At 49.1% G+C, this 24931-nt stretch overlaps 1 protein-coding gene across 7 annotated transcripts in view; it reads right to left on the bottom strand.

The window, feature by feature from the left end:
• LOC132207014 (late histone H2B.L4-like) overlaps nucleotides 1-24931 on the bottom strand; it is a 53240-nt gene that overhangs the window by 23587 nt on the left and 4722 nt on the right. For 6 of the 7 annotated variants that reach the window (XM_059642191.1, XM_059642185.1, XM_059642187.1 and 3 more), the window contains one exon: nucleotides 21272-21353. The gene's annotated coding sequence lies outside the window, so the exon portion shown is untranslated. Of the gene's footprint in view, nucleotides 1-18792; nucleotides 18873-21271; nucleotides 21354-24931 lie in introns of those variants that run through there. The other variant, XR_009443263.1, reaches the window with a different exon arrangement.

Raw genomic sequence — 24931 nt, 5'->3', positions numbered from 1 at the left:
TTTGCATACTGAGGATCTACGCACAGCTTGATGCAGCCGCACACAAAGGTAGCCATCAGGGCGAGGGTGGCGTTCGGTACGCCCTTTCCCCCATTTTCCAGGTCATTGTACATGGTGTCCCTGCGGACCTGGTCCATCCTCGATCCCCAAATGAAGTTGAAGATGGCCCGGGTGACCGCAGCGGCGCAGGTCCAGGGAATAGGCCAGGCCTGCGCCACATACAACAGTCCTGAAAGCCCCTCGCACCTGACAACCACGTTCTGACTCGCGATGGAGAGGGGCCGGAGCGTCCACCTGCTCAGCTTCTGCTTCAATTTGGTGATACGCTCCTCCCAAGTCTTAGTGAACGACCCAGCTCAACCAAACCAAACACCCAGCACCTTCAGGTAGTCTGTCCTGACGGTGAAGGGGATGAAGGAGCGGTCGTCCCAGTTCCCGAAGAACATGACCTCGCTCTTACCCCTATTGACTTTGGCACCCGAGGCCAGTTCAAACTGGCCGCAGATGTCCAACAGCCTACCCCACCAACCGACGATCAGTGCAGAAGATGGCGACATCGTCCATGTACAGGGAGGTCTTGACCTGAAGGCCTCCGCTGCCTAGGATAGTCATGCCCTTCAGTCTCACGTCCTTCCTGATGGATGCGGCGAAGGGCTCCACACAGCACACGAACAAGGCAGGCGAGAGCGGGCAGCCCTGCCTGGCTCTAGATCTGTCGGGAAAACTGTCCGATTCCCACCCATTGATCAAGACTGTGCTAACAATGTTGGTGTAGAGCAGCCGGATCCAATTGCGGATGCCCTCCCCGAACCCCAATTTGGAGAGCATGTCCCTCATGTAAGCATGAGAGACCCTGTCGAAGGCTGTCTCCTGGTCCAGGCTGACAAGGCAGGTGTCCACCCTCCTGTCCTGCACGTAGGCGATCATGACACTGATCAGCGCGACGCTTTCAGCGATCTTCCTGCCCGGCACAGGACAGGTTTGGTCAGGGTGAATCGCCGACTCCAGGACAGACCTGACCCGGTTGGCTATGACCTTAGCCAGGATTTTGAAGTCCACGTTCAATAATGAAATGGGACGCCAATTCTTAATTTCTTCCCTCTCCCCCTTCCTCTTGTAAATGAGGGTGATGATGCCCTTCGTCATGGACTTGCACATTTCCCCTGCCCGAAGCGCACTATCGTACACCTCCAGCAGGTCCTGGCCGACCAGGTCCCACAGAGCGGAATACAGCACGACCAGAAAGCGGTTGCTCCCAGGAGTCTTATTTCTCTCCAAGGACTTGAGGGCTCTGGTCAGCTCGTCCAGGGATATTGGCCCGTCCAGCCACTCCCTTGTGCTGTTGTCCAAGATCTTCGTGATAGACGACAGGAACAACGCAGCGGCTGTGCTGTCCTTGGGCTTCGCGTCCTACAGTCTGGCATAGAAGGATCTGCTGATCCTTAAAATGTCGGGACGAGATGACGTCACCGAGCCATCATCCTCCTTCAGCCGGCTTAGCACTGAGCTCTCTTTGTGCACCTTCTGAAAGAAGAAATGCGAGCACATCTCGTCCTGCTCCACGGAGCGGACCCTGGACCGGAAGATTATCCTGGAGGCCTCCGCGCCGAACAGCGAGGCTTGCTGGCCCCACACCTCACGGAGGTCCTCCGTGACATCGACCCCCATCGACTTCTGCATCTTTTTCTGGAGTCGCTACAGCTTTCCCTGCCTCTCTCTTGCCATCCGGACACCCTTGAGGACAAAGAACCTCTTGATGTTCTCCTTCACTGTCACCCACCAGTCGCCCGGAGACTCAGAGGGGTTTCACGGTTCTCTAACCAGCGTATTCCTCGACGTTCTCTGGGGTCAGAGTTGTGTTGACCTTCCACGTCCCCTTGCCGGCCTGCTGGTCATCCTGTAAGTGACAGTCGGCCAGCAGGAGGCAGTGGTGAGAAGAACACCGGCTCAACACCGGTGGACCTGAGCGAGAACGCCCGTGACACAAACAGGAAGTCTATCCTTGAGCGGATACACCTGGTCGCGGCCAGACGGGTCTATCTCCGCTGCGCTCCGTCTGCAGCGGTGCTGAATATGCCGAGCCGCTTGGCGTCCTTCACCGTGCCCATCGTGAATCTGGATGTGACGTCCAGTTGACTCCCCCCCACACACTGTGCCCACGCTGGATCTTCCATCTGCATCGATGATGCAGTTGAAGTCTCCGCCTAGGATGACCAGCCTGGACGTAGCCAGCAGGGATGGAAGCCGTTGCAGGACGGGAAACCGCTCACTCCGTACCGCTGGGGCGTACACGTTGATCAGCCTCAGGGGAGCGTTCCTGTCGCTGACATCAACCACACGGAGGTGCCACCCCCACCACCTCCTGAACTTGAGAGATGGTGAAGTTGCGCCCCCGCAGCAGAATAGCCAGGCCCGAGGAGCGACAGTCATTACCCCCCCGACTAGATTGAAGGCCCACAGGTCCAGGCGCCCGACCATTTCCAGTACCTGCTGAGGTGCGGTATCCCGCACTCCTGCAGAAACAGGAGGTCTGCCTTGACTGTGGTCAGGTAGGCCAACGTGGACACACATCTTGTGGTGGAATTGACGCTGCGCACATTAATGCTCGCAACTCGTACCCCCATTGTGGGCAGTGACCGCATTACCCACCCCAAGTCCAAGGTTCAGCAAGCCATCTGTCCCTTCATGCCCATTGCCCGGGCGAACTGCTGGACGCTCTCTGGGCTCAGGAAACCATCTTCGCTGCCTTCTGGGTGGCGTCCCCCTATCGGGGGTACAGAGGCAGGAGAGTCCGGCTCTGGGTCAGGCTGCCGACACGCTGTTTCCTGCTTCCTGCCTGAAGGTTCCGCAGCGGCCTCCAGGGCCCCAGCAGAGCGTGGCTGTGTGTCGGACGGAGCCTCAGGACACCTCCCGTTACCAGGAATCGGGGTGCTGCTTTCCTTCTCCCTTGATCTTTAGCGTCTGCTTTGGGCGGGCCTCCTCTGAATCCCCCTCGTCAGAAGAGTTCTTATAGTCCGCCTGTAGTTGCCTCTTTCTGCCTGATGTTTGCAGTGCCGGGGCCCTCGCCAACCCTTCCTCCTCACCTGGGTCCACTCCCCTGGGTCACCTGTCACCTCCTCCATTGACTCCGGGTTGTTGCAGGGGAGCCGAGCCTGCAGGGGCGCTTTGCTGGCCTCTGGTCCATCCTGCAGGGCTGGGCCCTCCTGCTCGTTAGGGTGTCCTTGCAGGGCCCTGGTGCCTTCCTCTCCTCTGTGGGGGCTTGCCCCACATCGGCCCTGCCAGAAACCCGGGTGTAGGTGGTCCCCCGCCGCAGGCATGCCCGATAGAGCCGGCCCGCTTCCCCACTAAGGTTTCAGCTTTTTTTCTTGTGGGCAATCCTTTGCAAGGTGTCCCTCCTCCCTGCAGTTCCTGCAGATGGTGGCTTTGCAGTCGGCCACCACGTGACCTGACCTACCATAGGCATGGCAGACTCTGGGTTGCCCTGCGTATGTCAGGTAGCCCTTGCTCCTGCCGATCGCGAAGCTGGACAGTGGGTGTACGATGTTCCCGTCCACGCCTGTCCTCAGCGTCACCTTTACCTGCCTCTTACTTGCCCAGATCCCAAAGGAGTCCATGATGTTGGTGAGGTCCCCTTCCACCTTCACGTACCTTCCAAGGAAGGTCAGGACATCAACAGCTGGCACATGCGGGTTGTACGTGTGTACAGTCACCATACGGCTCCTCTGCGCCGGCATCACGAACAGCGGGACAGCAGTCAGTACAGAGAGGGGGCCCTCACCTCCATTCTCCTTGAAAACCTGCAGGAAGCACTCGCAAAGCTTGGCACTCCTGAAGGTTACATCGTAAAAACCACCTCCGGGGAAACCCTGCAGGCAGCAAATGTCCGGTGCAGCGAACCCACAACAGTCCAACAGGACCCTCTTCATGAAGAAGGTGCGGTCCACAGGTGCAACTTCATCCACCTTCTTCACAGAAACACGGATGATGTTCTGGACCCCCTGACCTGGGGCACAAGCACTCGCCGCAGCCATCGTTGCAGGTTGGCTGCTCCTCTGAACCAGCGTTAGGCTGAAGCCAGCATTAAGATCCATCGGTTGCAAGGGTGCACAGCCAACGAGACGTCTTCCTTCCACCTCCAACACAGTCGCGCTCTCCTCTACTCGGTCCACAAAAGAGTGGGTCTTTATTTTGCCCTGGATGTAAGCTGGTTCACTGAGCGGGAAGGTTCATTCCCAGATGTTTTGTCACCATTCTAGGTAACATCATCAGTGAGCCTCCGGTGAAGCACTGGTGTTATTTCCCGCTTTCTATTTATCTGTTTACGTTTAGGCTGCGTTTGTTTGGATTGAGTTGCATTGGTTTGGAGCCTATCTACCATCCCCTGAGAAAAAGAACAGGATATGACATCACCCATGCAGGAGATGACATCAGCAACCCAAGGAAACCCAGACAGACAAATAGAAAGCGGGAAATCACACCAGCGCTTCACTGGAGGCTCACTGATGATGTTACCTAGAATGGTGACAAAACATTTGGGAACGAACCTTCCCGCTCAGTGAACCAGCTTACATCCGGGGCAAAATAAAGACCCACTCTTTTGTGGACCGAGTAGAGGAGAGCGCGACTGTGTTGGAGGTGGAAGGAAGATGTCTCGTTGGCTGTGCACCCTTGCAACTGGTGGATCTTAATGCTGGCTTCGGCCTAACGCTGGTTCAGGGGAGCAGCCAACCTGCAACGATGGCTGCGGCGAGTGCTTGTGCCCCAGGTCAGGGGGTCTGGAACACCATCCGTGTTTCTGTGAAGAAGGTGGATGAAGGTGCACCTGTGGACCGCACCTTCTTCATGAAGAGGGTCCTGTTGGACTGTTCTGGGTTCGCTGCTGCGGACATTTACTGCCTGCAGGGTTTCCCCGGAGGAGGTTTTTACGATGTAACCTTCAGGAGTGCCAAGCTTTGCGAGCGCTTCCTGGAGGTTTTCAAGGAGAATGGAGGTGAGCGCCCCCTCTCTGTACTGACTGCTGTCCCGCTGTTCGTGATGCCGGCGCAGAGGAGCCGTATGGTGACTGTACACATGTACAACCCGCATGTGCCAGCTGATGATGTCCTGACCTTCCTTGGAAGGTACGTGAAGGTGGAAGGGGACCTCACCAACATCATGGACCCCTTTGGGATCTGGACCAGTAAGAGGCAGGTCAAGGTGACGCTGAGGACAGGTGTGGATGGGAACATCATACACCCACCGTCCAGCTTCGCGATCGGCGGGAGCAAGGGCTACCTGACCTACGCAGGGCAACCTAAAGTCTGCCATGCCTGTGGTAGGTCAGGTCACGTGGCTGCCGACTGCAAAGCCACCATCTGCAAGAACTGCAGGGAGGAGGGACACCTTACAAAGGATTGCCCACAAGAAAAAAGCTGCAACCTTTGTGGGGAAGCGGGCCAGCACTATAGGGCATGCCTGTGGCGGGGGACCACCTACGCCCAGGTCGCCGGCAGGGGCATTGCAGGGCAAGCCCCCCACTCCCCACGCCCCTGGAGGAGAGGAAGGCACCAGGGCCCTGCAAGGCACCCCCCCCCCACCCCCCTCCAAATGTGCAGGAGGGCCAGGCCGTGCAGGAGGGCCCAGCCCCGCAGGACGGACCCGAGGCCAGTAAAGCGCCCCTGCAGACACCGCCCCACCCCCACCCCGACCCCGACAACCCGGAGTCGATGGAGGAGGCGTCAGGTGATCCAGGGATGGGCGACGGTCCGGAAAGCAAGGAGGAGGGTGCGCCTGCAGGCCCAGTCACCGCAACCATCAGGCGGTAAGAGACAGCTGCAGGGGGGCTATAAGAGCTCCTCTGATGAGGGAGATTCGGAGGCGGCCCGCCCAAAGCAGAAGCTATAGATCTCAAGGGAGAAGGAAAGCAGCACCCCGCTTCCAGGTGACGGGAGGCGTCCTGAGGCTCTCTCCGACACCCAGCCATGTGCCGCTGGCGCCCTGGAGGGCCCCCTGGAATTTTCAGGTGGGAAGGAGGAAACAGCATGTCCCCAGCCTGATCCAGAGCCAGACTCTCCTGCCTCCCAACCCCCGCCGGGTGGATGCCACCCAGAAGGCAGCACACACGGATTCCTGAGCCTGGAGAGCGTCCAGCAGTTATCCCGGGCAATGGGCATGAAGGGGCAGATGGATGGGCTGGACCTTGAACTTGGGGAGGGTACTGTGGTCACTGCCCACAATGGGGGTATGAGTTGCGAGCATTAATGTGCGCAGCGTCAAGTCCACCGCAAGATGTGTGTCCATGTTGGCCTACCTGACCACCGTCAAGGCGGACCTCCTGTTTCTGCAGGACTGTGGGATACCGCACCTCAGCAGGCACAGGGAAAAGGTCCAGCGCCTGGACCTGTGGGCCTTCGATCTGGTCGGGTGGTAACGACTGTCGCTCCTCGGGCCTGGCTATTCTGCTGCAGGGGCGCAACTTCGCCATCTCTCAAGTTCAGGAGGTGGTGGGGGGTCGCCACCTAGTGGTTGATGTCACCTACAGGAACGCTCTCCGGAGGCTGATCAATGTGTACGCCCCAGCGGTACGGAGTGAGCGGTTGGCCGTCCTGCAGCGGCTTCCACCCCTGCTGGCTACGTCCAGGCCGGTCATCCTAGGCGGAGACTTCAACTGCATCATTGATGCAGATGGAAGATCCGGCGTGGGGATAGCGGGTGGGGGGAGTCAACTGGTCGTCATGTCCAGATTCCTGATGGGCACGATGAATGACGCCAATCTGCTCGACGTCTTCTGCACCCCTGCTGACGGAGCCCAGCGGAGATGCACCTGGTCACGGCCAGACGGCTCTATCCGCTCAAGGATAGACTTCCTGTTTGTGTCACGGGCGTTCTCGCTCAGGTCCACCGGCGTCGAGCCGGTGTTCTTCTCTGACCACTGCCTCCTGCTGGCCGACTGTCACTTACAGGATGACCAGCAGGCCGGCAAGGGAACGTGGAAGCTCAACACGACTCTGTTGACCCCAGAGAATGTCAAGGAGCTTAAGAGGGAGTACGCCAGTTGGAGAACCGTGAAACCCCTCTTTGAGACTCCGGGCAACTGGTGGGAGACAGTGAAGGAGAACATCAAGAGGTTCTTTGTCCTCAAGGGTGTTCGGAAGGCGAGAGGGAGGCGGGGAAAGCTGTCGCTACTCCAGAAAAGGGTGCAGAACTTGCTCCTTCTGCAGTCGATGGCGGTCGAAGTCATGGAGGACCTCCGAGGTGAGGGGCCAGCAAGTCTCGCTCTTCGCCGTGGAGGCCTCCAGGATAATCTTCCGGTCCAGGGTCTGCTCCGTGGAGCAGGACGAGACGTGCTCGCATTTCTTCTTTCAGAAGGTGCACCAGGAAAGCTCTGTGCTCAGCCGGCTGAAGGAGGATGATGGCTCGGTGACGTCGTTCTCGGCCCGACATTTTGAGGATCAGCAGATCCTTCTATGCCGGACTGTACGACGTGAAGCCGACAGACAGCACGGCCTCCAAGTCGTTCCTGTGATATATCACAGAGGCCTTAGACAACGGCACGACGGAGTGGCTGGACCAGCCGATATCCCTGGATGAGCTGACTCGAGTCCTCAATTCCTTGTTGTGGAATAAGACTCCTGGGAGCAACGGCTTACCGATCGAGCTGTATTCCGCTCTGTGGGACGTGGTCGGCCAGGACCTGCTGGAGGTGTACGATAGTGCGCTTCGGGCAGGGGCAATGTGCAAGTCCATGACGAAGGGCATCATCACCCTCATTTACAAGAGGAAGGGGGAGAGGGAAGAAATTAAGAATTGGCGTCCCATTTCATTATTGAACGTGGACTACAAAATCCTGGCCAAGGCCATAGCCAACCGGGCCAGGTCTGTCCTGGAGTCGGCGATTCACCCTGACCAAACCTGTGCTGTGCCGGGCAGGAAGATCGCTGAAAGCGTCGCGCTGATCAGGGATATGATCGCCTACGTGCAGGACAGGAGGGTGGACACCTGCCTTGTCAGCCTGGACCAGGAGAAGACCTTCGACAGGGTCTCTCATGCTTACATGAGGGACATGCTCTCCAAATTGAGGTTCGGGGAGGGCATCCGCAATTGGATCCGGCTGCTCTACACCAACATCTTTAGCCGAGTCTTGATCAATGGGTGGGAATCAGACAGTTTTCCCGTCAGATCTGGAGTCAGGCAGGGCTGCCCGCTCTCTCCTGCCTTTTTCGTGCGCAGTATTGGGCTCTTGGCCACATCAGGGAGGACATGAGCCTGAAGGGCGTGACTATCCCAGGCAGCGGAGGCCTTCAGGTCAAAACCTCCCTGTACATGGACGATGTCGCCGTCTTCTGCACCGATCTTCGGTCGGTGAGTACGCTGTTGGACATCTGCGGCCAGTTTGAACTGGCCTCGGGTGTCAAAGTCAATAGGGGTAAGAGCGTGGCCATGTTCTTCCGGAACTGGGACGACCGCTCCTTCGTCCCCTTCACCGTCAGGACAGACTACTTGAAGGTGCTGGGTGTTTGGTTCGGTGGAGGTGAGGTGTGCACTAAGACTTGGGAGGAGCATATCACCAAACTGAAGCAGAAGCTGGACAGGTGGACGCTCCGGTCCCCCTCCATCGCGGGTAAGAACCTGTTTGTCAGGTGCGAGGGGCTTTCGGTACTGTTCTGTGTGGCGCAGGCCTGGCCTATTCTCTGGACCTGCGCCGCTGCAGTCACCCGGGCCGTCTTCCACTTCATTTGGGGGTCGAGGCTGGATGGACCAGGTCCGCAGCGACACCATGTACAAAGACCTGGAAAACAGGGGAAAGGGTGTACCGAACGCCACCCTCGCCCTGATGGCTACCTTTGTGTGTGGCTGCATCAAGCTGTGCGTAGATCCTCAGTATGCAAAGACCAAGTGTCACTGCATACCAAGGTTCTACCTGTCCCCTGTGTTGCGATGGATGGGCCTGGCTTCGTTGCCGCAGAACGCTCTGCGTAGTTGGACCGTCCCGTACCACCTGTCCTTCATGGAGAAATTTTTGAAACACCTTTGACCACAAGGCCGCCAGGCAGTGGTCAGCACGTAATATCCTCGAGACCCTTCGGGAAAAGGAGAATGTGGATCCCGTCGTGTCGTTGCCCACGCAGACTGCCAAAGTCGTTCAGCAGAATGCGTCATCACCAGAATTTTCAAACAAGCACAAGGACATTGCTTGGCTGGCGGTGAGAGGGGCTCTGCCGTGCAGGACCTTGTCAAAGGCCTTACTAAAGTCCATACTGAGTACATCCACTGCCCTCCACTTGGTTCCCTCTTTGAAAAGCTCAAAAATTTGTCAGATGTGCCTTCCCAGACACAAATCCGTGATGACTATCCATAATCATACCTTGACTGTGTTCATTGATCCTGTCACTCGGTATCCTCTCCAATAACTTGCTTACTGCTGATGTTCGGCTCACTGGCTGGAAGTTCCCTGGCTTGTCTTAGCTCCATCTCTTAAACAATGGAAAACATTAGCCACCCTCCAGTATCCAGAACTTCACCAGTGGCTTAAAATGAGGCTAAAATCTCAGCAAGGGAAGGGCCTCTGCAATTTCTTTCTGAGCTCCCCACAAAATCTGAGGATGGACTTTATCAGGCCTTGGGAATTCATCCATCTTAAATATGATCTAAGGCTGCAAACACTCACTCTCTGGTCATATATGTGCGGTACAAAATATCTCCACTTCCTTCCCTTATTTCCTCAGTATCCATGATTCTCTCCTCAGCAAACACTGAGGAGAAATATTCGTTAAAAATCCTCCCCTTCTGCTGTGGCTTCACACATGGACTACCAACCTGATCTTTAAGGGGACCTCCTTTCCCCAGCCAAGCTTTTAGTCTTAATATAGCCATGGAGCCTCTATAACCTTTTCTGCCAGATCCATTTCATGCCATCTTTTGCTCTTCTGATTTCCCTCTGATTTGTGCTTCTCCACTCTTTATAGTTATCTACAGATTCACTTGAGCCTGATAGTTTAAACCCAATGTATGCCTTCTTCCCTTTCCTAACCAGATCCTCAATGTCCCTTGATATTTCAGGTCATCTGCCTCGATCATTTCTGTTGTCTGAAAGTGTGACATTATTAGTCTGTTCCTTTCAATCTGTGCTCTGTGAAAGTGTGGGTGTAGTTCTCAATCCATGCCTGACAGTTTCTCCAAGAAAATGCATGAGTGTTGTTACTTGTACCTAAATGTCCATTCGGTGGTATCAATATAAGAGTGCAGGCAGTACTCTGGACCTGCCAATTTCTGCTCTGTCAATACGTGAGTTTAGTTTCCGTTCGGCAGATGTGAGAATGTAGTTATCACACTGTACCTGGGAGACTTTGTTCTGTGACTATTTGAGTTCAGGTGTCACGCAGTACCTGCCAGTTTTTGTAGTTTGTGAAAACGAGAGTGTGGTTTTAAATCTGTGACTGTCAGTTTCTCCTAAGTCAGTTTGTTTGTACAATTATCAGCACATTCCTGAAAGATTCTGCTGCATGAACGTGTAATTGTAGTTATCATTCTGTCCATATCTGTCTTTGCCTCGTGAATGTGTGAGTGTATGTGCTATTTTTTCCCTATCAGTCTCCTGTCACGTGAAAATGGGTGTTTAGTTATCAATTTATTTTCATATGTGCTCTGCGAATGTTTGGCAGCAGTTATCACTCTGTATCTGTCAGGTTCTGCTTGATGAATAAATTTTAAGTCTATCCATGAGTTTCTGTTATAAGAATGTGAGAGTTTAGTTGTCACTCTATTTCTGCCAGGGTCTGCGATGTGAATGTCTGAATGCTTTTATCAGTTCTTTCCCTGTCAGTTTCTGTGACTGTGGATGCGAGAGTGTGGTTGTCAATTTGTACCTGCCATTTTCTGGTATGTGATTATGAGAGTTTGAATATTAAACAGTGCTGGTCAGCTTCTGATGTGTCAACATTTGAGTGCAGTTATCAATCTGTTCCTGACAGTTTCTGCTATGCAATAGGTGGGATTGAAGCTATCTGTTTGTCATTGTCAGTATTTACAGTGTGAATATATGAGTGTAGTTATCTATCTGTACACGTTAGATGCAGCTGACAAGATAATGTGAATGCAGTTTCCAATCTATGCCAGTCAGTTTCTGCTATGTTAAAATATGAGTTTAGTTATCAATCTGTGCCTGTGAGTTCCTGTTCTGTGAATGTATGACTGTAATTATCAGTCTCTTGCTCAAAGATTTCTCAATGTGAAGATGTGAGTTTAGTTATCGATCTGTACACTGGACCTGAAATGTTAACTCTATTTTCTCCCTCACAGATGCTGCCAGACCTGCTGAGCTTTTCCAGAGCTTGGTTTTTGTTCCCGATTTACAGCATCCGCAAATAACAAGGTGTGGGGCTGGATGAACACAGCAGGCCAAGCAGCATCTTAGGAGCATGAAAGCTGACATCTCGGGCCTAGACCCTTCATCAGAAAAAGGGGGAGAGGGAGAAGGATTCTGAAAGAGATAGGGAGACAGAGGGGGAGGCGGACTGAAGATGGACAGAGGAGAAGATAGGTGGAGAGGAGAGTATGGGTGGGGAGGTAGGGAGGGGATAGGTCAGTCTGAGGAGGACGGACATGTCAAGGCGACGGGATGAGGTTAGGAGGTAGGAAATGGAGGTTCGGCATGAGGTAGGAGGAGGGAATAGGTGAGAGGAAGAACAGGTTCGGCAGGCGGGGATGAGCTGGGCTGGTTTGGGATGTAGTGGGGGGGAGGGGAGATTTTGCAGCTGGTGAAATCCACATTGATACCATTAGGCTGCAGGGTTCCCAAGCGGAGTATGAGTTGCTGTTCCTGCAACCTACGCATCGTTATGGCACTGCAGGATGCCCAGGATGGACGTGTTGTCTAAGGATTGGGATGGGGAGTTGAAATGGTTTGCGACTGGGAGGTCCAGTTGTTATTGGCAAACCGAGTGTAGGTGTTCTGCAAAGCGGCCACCAAGCCTCCGCTTGGTTTCCCCAATGTGGAGGTAGCCACAACGGGTACAGCGGATGCAGTATACCACATTGACGGATGGGCAGGTGAACATCTGTTTGATGCGGAAGGTCATCTTGGGGCCTGGGATGCGGGTGAGGGAGGATGTGTGGGGGCAAGTGTAGCACTTCCTGCGGTTGCAGGGGAAAGTGCCAGGTCTGGTGGGGTTGGAGGAGAGTGTGGAGCAGACAAGGGAGTCGCGGAGAGTGGTCTCTCCGGATGGCAGACAAGGGTGGGGAAGGAAAAATGTCTTTGGTGGTGGGGTCGAATCGTAGATGGTGCAAGTGTCAGTGGATGATGTATTGTATCCAGACGTTGGTGGGGTGGTAAGTGAGGACGAAGGGGGATTCTCTTTTGGCAATTATTGCGGGGGCAGGGTGAGGCTATGAGGTCATTCTCGACCACTGCGGGGGGAGCATCCGTAGTTCTTTCCATTTTTATTTTGTCCATTTAAGCTGTGTGAAACGGAGAGTGAGGGTATCTAAATGGGCCTTTCAGTTTCTGCTTTGTGAATGTCTGAGAGCAGATTTACTTTGCAGCTGTCAGTTTCTGCTCTGTGAATGTGAGAGTGTATGTTGTCAACCTCGTCGTCACAATTTGTGCTGCGTGAATGAATGCAGTTATCTGTCTGTCTCTGCCACTTTCTGTTGTGTCAATGTGAGAGTGCAGGAATCAATCTGTACCACTCAGTTAATGCAATTGGAATGAGAGAGTGTAGGGATCACCCTATACATGTCAGTGTTATCATCAACCTGTTCCTGTCAGTTTCTGCTCTCTGGGTACCTGAGTATAGATGTCATTCTCTTTCAGTCAGTTTCTACTCAGTGAATATGTGTCTGAAATTATCAGTCTATCCATGACACTGTTTTGCTGTGTGAATGTTTAGACAATAGACGATAGGTGCAGGAGTAGGCCATTCGGCCCTTCAAGCTAATACCACCATTCATTATGATCATGGCTGATCATCCACAATCAGTATGCTGTTCCTGCCTTATCCCCATAATCCTTAATTCCACTATCTTTAAGAGCTCTATCTGTCCCTTTCATGAAACTATCCAGAGACTTGGCCTCCACTGCCTTCTGGGGCAGAGCATTCCATACATCCACCACTTTCTGGGTGAAGACATTTCTCCTCAACTCTGTTCTAAATGGCCGACCTCTTATTTTTAAACTATGTCCTCTGGTTCTGGACTCCCCCATCAACGGAAACATGTTTCCTGCCTCCAGAGTGTCCAAACCCTTAATAATTTTATACATCTCACTCAGATTCCCTCTCATCCTCCTAAACTCAAGTGTACACAAGCCCAGTCACTCCAATCTTTCAACATATGATAGTCCTGCCATTCTGGGAATTAACCTTGTGAACCTACGCTGCACTCCCTCAATAGCCAGAATGTCCTTCCTCAAATTTGGAGACCAAAACTGCACACAATACTCCAGGTGCGGTCTCACCAGGGCCCTGTACAGCTGCAGAAGGACCTCTTTGCTTCTATACTCAATTCCTCTTGTTATGAAGGCCAGCATGCTATTAGCTTTCTTCACTACCTGCTGCACCTGCATGCTTGCTTTCATTGACTGATGCACAAGAACACCTAGATCTCGTTGAACTTCCCCTTTACCGAACTTGACTCCATTTAGATTGTAATCTGTCTTTCTGTTCTTGCCACCAAAGTGGATAACCACACATTTATCCACATAAAACTGCATCTGCCATGCATCCGTCCACTCACCTAGCCTGTCCAAGTCACCTGTATTCTAATAACATCTTCCTCACATTTCATCCTGCCACCCAGCTTTGTGTCATCAGAAAATTTGCTAATATTACTTTTAATGCCTTCATCTGTATCATTAATGTATATTGTAAATAGCTGCGGTCCCAGCACCGAACCTTGTGGAACGCCGCTGGTCACTGCCTGCCATTCCGAAAGGGACACGTTTATCACTACTCTTTGCTTCCTGTCAGCCAGCCAATTTTCAATCCAAGCCAGTATTTTGCCCCCAATACCATGTGCCCGAATTCTGCTCACTAATCTCCTGTGTGGGACTTTATCAAAGGCCTTCTGAAAGAGCAGGTACACTACATCCACTGGCTCTCCCTTGTCCATCTTCATAGTTATATCCTCAAAAAAGTCCAGAAGATTAGTCAAACATGATTTCCCCCTTTGTAAATCCATGCTGACTCTGCCCTGTCCTGTTACTGCTATCCAAATAATTCGTAATTTCTTCCTTAATAATTGACGTCAGCATCTTTCCCACCACTGACTTCAGGCTAACGGTCTATAATTCCCTATTTTCTCTTTCCCTCCTTTCTTGAAAAGTGGGACAACATTAGCCACCCTCCAATCCGCAGGAACTGATCCTGAATCTATAGAATATTAGAAAATAATTACCAATGCGTCCACGATTTGTGGAGCCACCACCTTAAGTACCCTGGGACGCAGACCATCAGGTCCCGGGGACTTATCAGCCTTCAGACCTAACAATATATCCAACACCATTTCCTGCCTAATATAAATTCCCTTCAGTTCATCCATTACCTTAGGTCCTTCAGCCACTATAACATCTGGGAGATTCGATCTGTCTTCGCTAGGAAAGACACAAGGAAAGTACCTACACAACTTCTGCCATTTCCTTGTTCCCCATAATAAATACACCCATTTCTGACTTCAAGGGCCCAATTTAAGTCTGAACCATTTTTTTTTTCTTTTCACATTCCTAAAAAAACATTTACTATCCTCTGTAATAAGATAATAAAATGTGAGGCTGGATAAACACAGCAGGCCAAGCAGCATCACAGGAGCACAAAAGCTGACGTTTCGGGCCTAGACCCTTCATCAGAGAGGGGGATGGGGTGAGGGTTCTGGAATAAATAGGGAGAGAGGGGGAGGCGGACCGAAGATGGAGAGAAAAGAAGATAGGTGGAGAGAGTATAGGTGGGGAGGTAGGGAGGGGATAGGTCAGTCCAGGGAAGATGGACAGGTCAAGGAGGTGGGATGAGGTTAGTAGGTAGACGGGGGTGCGGCTTGGGGTGGGAGGAAGGGATGGGTGAGAGGAAGAACAGGTTAGGGAGGCAGAGACTGGTTGGACTGGTTTTGGGATGCAGTGGGGGGAGGGGACGAACTGGGCTGGTTTGGGGATGCAGTGGGGGGAAGGGGAGATTTTGAAACTAGTGAAGTCCACAATGATACCGTTAGGCTGCAGGGTTCCCAGGCGGAATATGAGTTGCTGTTCCTGCAACCTTCGGGTGGCATCATTGTGGCACTGCAGGAGGCCCATGATGGACATGTCATCTAAAGAATGGGAGGGGGAGTGGAAATGGTTTGCAACTGGGAGGTGCAGTTGTTTGTTGCGACCTGAGCGGAGGTGTTCTGCAAAGCGGTCCCCAAGCCTCCGCTTGGTTTCCCCAATGTAGAGGAGGCCACACCGGGTACAGTGGATGCAGTATACCACATTGGCAGATGTCCTTTACTATCCTCTTATATTTTTGGCCAGTGTGCCTTCGTACCTCATTTTTTTCTCCATGTATTGCCTTTTTTGTTACCCTCTGTTGGTGTTTAAAACTGTCCCAGTCCTTCGGCTTCCCGCTCATCTTTGCTATGTTATACTACTTCTTTTTTATCTTTATACAGTCTTTAACTTCCCTTGTCAGCCACGGCCGGCCCTGCCTCCCCATAGGATCTTTCTTCCTCTTTGGAATGAACGGATCCTGCACCTTTGCATTATATCCAGAAATACCTGCCATTGTTGTTCCACTGCCATCCCTGCGAGGGTATTGAACCGTTGAACTTTGGCCAGCTCCTCCCTCATAGCTCCATAGTTCCCTTTGTTCAACGCCAATACTGACACTTCCGATTCTCCCTTCTCCCTCTCAAATTGCAGATTAAAACTTATCATATTATGGTCACTACTTCCTCATGGCTCCTCTACTTTGAAGTCCCTCATCAAATCTGGTTCATTGCACAACACCAGACCCAGAATTGCCTTCTCCCTGGTAGGTTCCAGTACCAGCTGTTCCAAGAATCCATCTCGGAGGCACTCCACATCAATCTGTATCTGTCAGTTTCAGTTACAAGAGTCTTGACAGTGCAGTTATTACAGTTTTTAATACATACTGATCAGGTACTCAACTACAACTGCAATCACCCCAATCCCCACTAATGGAGCTGCATCAAAACACTGTTCAAGTGAGCCATAACACACTGCAGCATCCAGAGCTGCGTAAAGCCGAGGAAGCACATTGGCACCAATGACATAGGTAGGGAGAGAGATGGGGATTTAAGGCAGAAATTCAGGGAGCTAGGATGGAAGCTGAGAGCTAGGACGAACAGAGTTGTTGTGTCTGGTTTGTTGCCCGTGCCACGTGCTAGTGAGGCGAGGAATAGGGAGAGAGAGGAGTTGAACACGTGGCTACAGGGATAGTGCAGGAGGGTGGGTTTTGGATTCTTGGATAATTGGGGCTCTTTCTGGGGTAGGTGGGGCCTCTACAAGGAAGATGGTCTTCACCTGAACCAGAGGGGTACCAATCTCCTGGGGGCAAAATTTGCTCAGCCTATTCGGGTGGGTTTAAGCTAATTCAGCAGGGGGATGGGAACCAAAATTGTAGGTTGAGGACAGAAAAGGTTGAGAGTAGGGAGGTCAGAAATAAAGTTTCAGGGATGCAAGATGGCGCCGGCAAGCAAGAAGTTGCTTTGAAGTGTGTCTACTTCAACGCCAGGAGCGTCTGGAATAAGGTGGGTGAACTTGCAGCATAGGTTAGTACCTGGGACTTCAATGTTGTGGCCATTTCAGAGACATGGATAGAGCAGGGACAGGAATGGTTGTTGCAGGTTCTGGGATTTAGATGTTTCAGTAAGAACAGAGAAGATGGTAAAATGAGGGAGGTGTGGCATTGTTGGTCAAGGATTACAGTTGCAGAAAGCATGTTTGGGGACTCATCAACTGAGGTAGTATGGGCTGAGGTTAGAAACAGGAAAGGAGAGGTCACCCTGTTGGGAGTTTCCTATAGGCCTCCGAATAGTTCCAGAGATGTAGAGGAAAGGATAGCAAAGATGATTCTCGATAGGAGTGAGAGAGACTGGGTCGTTGTCATGGGGGACTTCAACTTTCCAAATATTGACTGGGAACACTATAGTTCAAGTACTATAGATGGGTCAGTTTTTGTCCAGTGTGTGCAGGAGGGCTTCCTGACACAGTATGTAGATAGGCCAACAAGGGGCGAAGCCACATTAGATTTGGTGCTGGGCAAGAGCCCGACCAGGTGTTGGATTTGGAAGTAGGTGAGCACTTCAGTGATCGCGATCACAATTCTGTTATGTTTACTTTAGTGATGGAAAAGGATATGTGTATACCACTGGGCAAGAGTTATAGCTGGGGGAAAGGCAATTACGATAAGATAAGGCAAGATTCAGGGAGCATAGGATGGGGAAGGAAACTGCAGGGGATGGGCACATTAGAAATGTGGAGTTTATTCAAGGAAAACCTCCTGTGTGTCCTACATAAGTATGTACCTGTCAGGCAGGGAGGAAGCTGTACGGCGCGGGAGCCGTGGTTTACGAAGGAGGTGGAATCTCTGGTAAAGAGGAAGAAGAAGACTTATGTTAGGATAAGATGTGAAGGCTCAGTTAGAGTGCTTGAGGGCTACGGGGTAGCCAGGAAAGACCTAAAGAGAGAGCTCAGAAGAGCCAGGAGGAGACATGAGAAGTTGTTGGCGGATAGGATCAGGGTAAGCCCTAAGGCTTTCTATAGGTATTTAAGGAATAAAAGAATGACAAAAGTAAGATGAGGGCCAATCAAGGATAGTAGCGGTAGATTGTGTGGGGAGTCAGAGGAGATAGGGGAAGCACTCAATGCATATTTTTCAACAGTATTCACTCCTGAAAACAGCAATGTTGTCGAGGAGAATACTGAGATACAGGCTATTAGACTGGGTGGGATTGAGGTTCACAAGGAAGAGGTATTAGAAATCCTACAGAGGGTGACGATAGATAAGTCCTCTGGGTCGGATGGCATTTATCTGAGGATCCTCTGGGAAGCCAGGGAGGAGATTGCCGAGCCTTTAACGTTGATCTTTAACTCATCATTGTCTGCAGGAATAGTGCCAGATGACTGGAGGATAGCAAATGTGGTTCCCCTGTTCAAGAAGGGGAGTAGAGACAACCCTGATAATTATAGATCAGTGAGCTTTACCTCAGGTATTGGCAACGTGTTAAAAAGATTATAAGGGATAGGATTTATAATCATCTAGAAAAGAATAAATTGATTAGGGATAGTCAGCACGCTTTTGTGAAGGGAAAGGCGTGCCTCACAAATCTTATTGAGTTCTTTGAGAAGGTGACCAAACAGGTAGATGAGAGTAAACCTGTTGATGTGTTGGATTTCAGCAAGGCATTCGATAAGGTTCCCCACAGTAGGCTCTTGTACAAAATGCGGAGGAATGGAATTGTGGGAGATATAGCAGTTTGGATCGGAAATTGGCCTGCTGAAAGAAGACAGAGGGTGGTAGTTGATGGGAAATGTTCATCCTGGAGAGCAGTTACTAGAGGTGTACCGCAAGGGTCGGTGTTGGGTCCACTGCTGTTTGTCATTTTTATAAATGACCTGGATGAGGGCGTAGAAGGATGTGTTAGTAAATTTGCGGACGACACCAAGGTCGGCGGAGTTGCAGATAGTGACGAAGGATGCTGAAGGTTGCAGAGAGACATAGATAAGCTGCAGAGCTGGGCTGAGAGGTGGCAAATGGAGTTTAATGCAGACAAGTGTGAGGTGATGCACTTTGGTAGGAGTAACCAGAAGGCAAAGTACTGGGGTAAGATTCTTGGTAGTGGCGACGAGCAGAACGATCTCGGTGTCCACGTACACAGATCCTTGAAAGTTGCCACCCAGGTTGACAGGGCTGTTAAGAAGGCATACAGTGTTTTAGCTTTTATTAATAGAGGGATCGAGTTCTGGAACGAAGAGGTTATGCTGCAGCTGCACAAAACTCTGGTGCAGCCGCACTTGGAGTACTGCGTACAGTTCTGGTCACCGCATTATAAGAAGGATGTGGAAGCTTTGGAAAGGGTACAGAGCAGATTTACTGGGATGTTGCCTGGTATGGAGGGAAGGTCTTACGAGGAAAGGCTGAGAGACCTGAGGCTGTTTTCATTGGAGAGAAGAAGGTTGAGAGGTGACTTAATTGAAACATATAAAATAATCAGAGGGTTAGATAGAGTGGATAGGGACAGCCGTTTTCCTAGGATGGTGACAGCGAGCATGAGGGGGCATAGTTTTAAATTGAGGGGTGAAAGATACAGGACAGATGTCAGAGGTAGTTTCTTTACTCAGAGAGTGGTAAGGGAATGGAACGCTTTGCCTGCAATGGTAGTAGATTCGCCAACTTTAGGTACATTTAAGTCATCATTGGATAAGCATATGGACGTGCATGGAATATTGTAGGTTAGATGGGCTTCAGATCGGTATGACAGGTTGGCACAACATCGAGCGCTGATGGGCCTGTACTGTGCAGTAATGTTCTATGTAAGAACGCTGATACAGTGTCTACAGAAATGACGGGGTTACCTGAAAAGCGTAGTCCTTCAACACCTGCACAACAGACGACAAATGGATAACACAACACTTCCAGAGACACTGGTCTCCCCACCATACATGAAAAACATATCAGAAATGACCACCATATTACCCCGATCCAACAACCACAACTGACAGAACCAACGTTATTTGCGAGATATCGTGGACAGATGCCAAAAACATTACAAAGGCCAAACTGGTAGGAAGCTAGACATCACAATTCATAAACACCATCTAGCTACCAAGAGACATGGCCAACTATCACTCATCTCAATACACATGGACGAAGTGGGACACCGATTTGACTGGGACAACGTAGTCATCTGAGGACAAGTCAACCAAAGACATGCATGAGAATTCCTGGAGGCCTGATATTCAAACTGGAATGCCATTAACAAATGCATAGAGCAGGATCCCATATACCAACCACTGAGAAACAAATCCGGAAGTGATGTCAGCCACCCCAGCAAACTGCGGCACATAAACAGCCAGCAGGACACAACAGCAATGCATCACCAGAGGTGCACTGAAGGTATTATGTCGTATGGTGACAAAATGTCTGTAAACAAGCAACAACAAGCTTGTCAAGCAATTCAGCAACAGCATGGTTATTAATCTGACCCCAACGGTTCCTGCAATGCAAGTGTGACAGCAGTTATCAATGGGTAGCCGCCAGTTTCTGCAATTTCAATGTCACTGTTATCAATCTCTGAGTTTCTGCTTGGTGACCATGTGTGCAGTTATCAATAACGGCCTGTCGGCTTCTACTCTGTGAATATGAGAGTAGTTCCCAAACTGTACCTGTCAGCTAATGCTTTGTAAAACTGGGAAGGCTGACTCCAGTATCTGCAGCTCTTGCTATCTCTAAGGTTATCGTCAATCAGTTCCTATCAATTTCTTACGTATGGATATGCGCATGTCGAGCACCTGTACCTGTCAGTACCTCATAATTTGCCAGTAAAGTTATCAATATGTACCTGTGGGAATATACGTTGTGAATATTTGAGTATAGTCATCAAACTCTAACAGTCAGTATTTTTTTAATCTGTGGATATGTGATTGCAGTTACAAATCTGTACCTGTCACTTTGTGGTCTATGAAATTGGGAGTTGTCATCAATATGTAGCTGCCAGTTTCTGCTGTGTGGATATGTGAAAGTAGCTACCGTTCAGTTGCTGTCAGTTTGCTATGTGAATGTGAGTGTTGTTTACGAACGTGTGCATACCAGTTGCTATGATGTGAATGTGTGAATATCTTTATTAATCTTTAGCTGTCCGTTTCTGCAATGTCAATGTGAGTCTCGTCATCATTTTTTTTGTAAGCATTTGCAATACAAATCAGTGAGGTTAGGTATCAATCCATACCGGTCATTTTCTACTTGTAAAACTGGCTTAATTGTCAGCAGCCAGGAATATTATCGGTGGAGGTGTGACTCATTATGTGATAGTTGCTATGAGAGTAATTTTACGTGGATTTCATTCAGATACTGAGTGTATAATTTCAGTCTATCCATCTTCAAAATGGTGTAAAAGTCAATGGGTGATGAATTCTGAAATTTGTTGGAACTGTGCATTTGGAATGGAGAGATAAGAAAAATAAAGTTTCATTTCCTCAACGTTGTTTTACTGTTTGTTTGAACATATCTGTTGGAAATTAAGCTCACTGTGTGTCTGACTCAATCTGCTCTGTGACTGTGGAAAGGATGTTCTGACAGTGGGAACATACCTGCTGTTTGTCAGAAGGATCTGGTCACACTTGCCATTGTACTGAAGAAATCTTACTTTGTCTTGGTCCTTCAAGTGTTTTTCTGCAGGAAAACAGAAGAGATAGTTCATGTAAACCAGCATCAGTTGGGTTTGACAATGTTTAACTGATCAACACAACATTTAGTTAATAATCATTTGGATATTTTAATATCACTAGGAATTCTGACATAACTATGGGTCTTGGTCCAATCTAGCCCTGAGCTGCTCCTTGTCTGATCATTTCTAAAAACTTCAACACCATTTGAATGAGGTCCTCAAAGTAAATGATACCTGTACAGCTCCATGACTGGAACTCCCCAGTGGAAGCTTGTCAGTGGATATGAGTTTAGTTATTGATCTATTCATGTTAGTTCCTACTTAGTGAATGTGTGACTGTAGTTATCAATGTGTCCCTCTAAGTCTTTGGTAATTACTCATGAATTACACAGCAGAGAATGGCAGGGACAAAATGATAAGGAACTATTGATCAATTTAAATTATACAGCACAGAAGGTGGCCATTGAGCTCATCATCTCCATGCTGACCCAAACACCCCAAAATGGCCATCATAATCCGATCTTCTTGCATACATCCCATAGCCCTGCAGCTTACAGAGTTAATGTGGAGGTCCAGGTATGTTCTTACAAGAGTTGAGAATCTCTGCTATCAGCAACTCAGGCAGCGTATTTGAGATAAGCACCCTCTCATAAAAATGGTTTTTCTCCCATCATTTCTCATCCTCTTGCCACTTCACTTAATCAACTCCCGATGGTTTTAAACTCTATGCCAAGGGAAACAGATTCCCCCTGTTGATTCTATCTCTGCCCATCCCAATTGCCTCAAACATGGCACTCCCAGCTTTCACTGTTCAAAATAATACAGCTTCAACCTCTACAATTATTCCTCATAGCTACAACTCTCCAGCCCTGGCAACATTCCAGTAAATCTTCTCTGCAATATATCCAGAGCAATAACATCTTGCTGTAATATGGTGACCATAGCGGCGCACAATACATCAGTTCCAGCCTCACCAGTGTCTTATATAGTTTCATCGTTCTGGCCCTACTTGCGTGCTTCATACCTCTGTCAAAGAAGGACAGCATTCTATATACCTCGTTTAACAACCTTATCCACCTGTACTGCTATTGTCACACTCCAGTACACTTGCACACCAAGACCACTCACTTTATCTACAATTTCCACACCACCTCATGTATTCCCATTTCATGTCCTTTCACCTCTTGAAATGCATTACCTCACATTTATCAGAGTTGAACTCCATGTGCCACTCATCTGCCCCTTCCACCAAACCTTCTCTATCATTTTGGAGCTGACAGTTATCCTCTGCACTACCAGTACACTGATAAATTTTTGTGTTGGCTGAAAATTTCCCAATCGTAACCCACACGTTCAAGTTGTTACCATATAAAACAAACAGCAGCGGTCCCAACACTGAGCTGTGCGAAACACCACCTGAAACAGCTTTCCATTTACAAGGGCAGCCATTGACCATTTGATTCCTGTTGCTGAGCCAACTTTGCTTCCAATTTAACACATTGCTTTGTATCCCATGAGCCTTTCTATTTCTGATTCATCTGCTGCATGGTACTTTATCAAATGTCTTACTAAAATCCATGTAGTTAACATGCATTACACTACCCTCACATTCACGTGGCAGTCACTGACAGGTATCGATTGACAACTAAAATCACATATCCACATTGTGAAAACTGGCAGGGACTGATTGAAAAATACAACTGCATCTTCACACAGCAATCAGTATCTGTTTCTGTTATTTAGATGTGAGTTTTCTTATTAATCTGTTGATAATGATGTGTGAACATGCAACGTGAATATTTGGGTGCAAATTTCAATCCGTACCTGTCCACGTCTGCTCTGGGAACCTGAGAATGTAGTTATTCATCTGCAACTATCAGTTTCTGTGATGTGAATATATAAATGTAGTTATGAATTTATAACTCAGTTTCCTCTACGCGAATACGAGAATACAGTTATCTATTTCTACCGATCATTCTTGGCTATGTGCATATACGGACATTGTGATCAATCTGTCCCTGTCATTACCTGCTGTGTGAATGTTGAAGTGCAATTGAAAACCTTTTCCACTCAGTTTCTGTGATGTGAATATGGAAATATAATTATTATTTCCCCCTGTCAGATTCCGCTCTGTGAATACGAGTGCCTCGTTATGCCACATGAGGCTTGGGAGTGTTACTGCAAGTTTCTTCCGATCGGTTTCTGCTTTGTGAATTTGAGGGTAGTAATATTGTCAAAGAGTCATACAGCTGCGAAACAGACCTTTGGTCCAACAGTCCCTGATGACCACAGGCATCAATTTCATTCCTTTCCTTTCAGCATCTGTTTGTTGTATGAGAGAGAGTTTTCTAATGAGCTGCCAATCTGAATTAAAGATAGGTATTGGTCTAAGTCACACTGTCCTTTAAATGTCTGTTTGTGTTTCTAGCTCGGCATGTATGATCTGATACCCTTGGTGAGGTGTATTATAAAATCATCATAGCACTAATTTATACCACATTAATCATAAAGAGAGTGTGAGAATTCTCTGAAATAGTCAGTCTCCCACTGAGATTGCAAGTGTGGTTATTGTTAGTTTCATCAGCATCGGGCTGACGTTCACCATGGGATCAATTCAGTCTCTGGCATTGTGTGTCAATGTGTTCCTCATGCTTTGTCATCATATTTCACACGGATAACGAATGGGTAATGTTGTGGGTAATGTTCAAATGGGTAATGTTGCATTGAACATGTTACTTGTAGGAACTGCTGACATCCTTCTGTTGTTCAAATCTCTGCTGCTCAACATGAATGAGATTTTACCCAATGCCCTATGAATCAGATCATGTAAATGAAACTGTTTTAATACCTTTGTCAGTCTCTGACTCTGTAGATGCAGTTTGGTTAATGTCCACAAATATTGAGTCTCTGTACAGGTTATGATAGTAAGTTTGGTTCTGGATTGGGCAGTCACTCATCTGACTCTGTATTTCAAATTTATTCCTCCTGTAACAAGATCATTATGTGAGCGTTTCTTCAATCCATTGCCAATAATCTCCAGTTATCTGTTTGCATCTGTATCTGTTCACGACCCTATTTGCTTTCTTCTTTGGTCCATTTAATAACACCTTTATGCAGTACTTCTGTACGAGATGAGAGCTGCTTTTTAATTTGTACCTCTTTGGAGGCAAATTACATTGTAATGTTTATTTCATTTTAGACTTGGCCTACTATAGTTCAGTTCCAACAAAGGAAATTGATACATTAGTTACATGTCCAAATCTAAGACATGGTGCGATATTTGGAGGCATATTTAATCTGGCTTTCAATTTACTTCTTGAGCTGTTTCAGTAGAATTCATCATTGATCATGCAATAGCTTCAGTATTTTCTAATGTAGTGAACATGACTAATTTACTTTATGCCAAGCTGATACCTCATACTTAATCCTAAAGGAGAGCATTCACATACCGGGATTGAAGTACTTCACTCTTACCCTGTCCTATGAATGCTGAATGAAAGAGGAGCTCTCCCACCCAGGTGATATTTAAGAGAAATGGCATTTTCTTTTGTTTTCGCCTGGGTATCTACTAACCTGGCAGCAT

This window comes from Stegostoma tigrinum, chromosome 44 (assembly GCF_030684315.1).
Source record: "Stegostoma tigrinum isolate sSteTig4 chromosome 44, sSteTig4.hap1, whole genome shotgun sequence".
Classification (NCBI taxonomy): Eukaryota; Metazoa; Chordata; class Chondrichthyes; order Orectolobiformes; family Stegostomatidae; genus Stegostoma; species Stegostoma tigrinum.
This window is presented reverse-complemented; position numbering and strand designations above follow the sequence as displayed.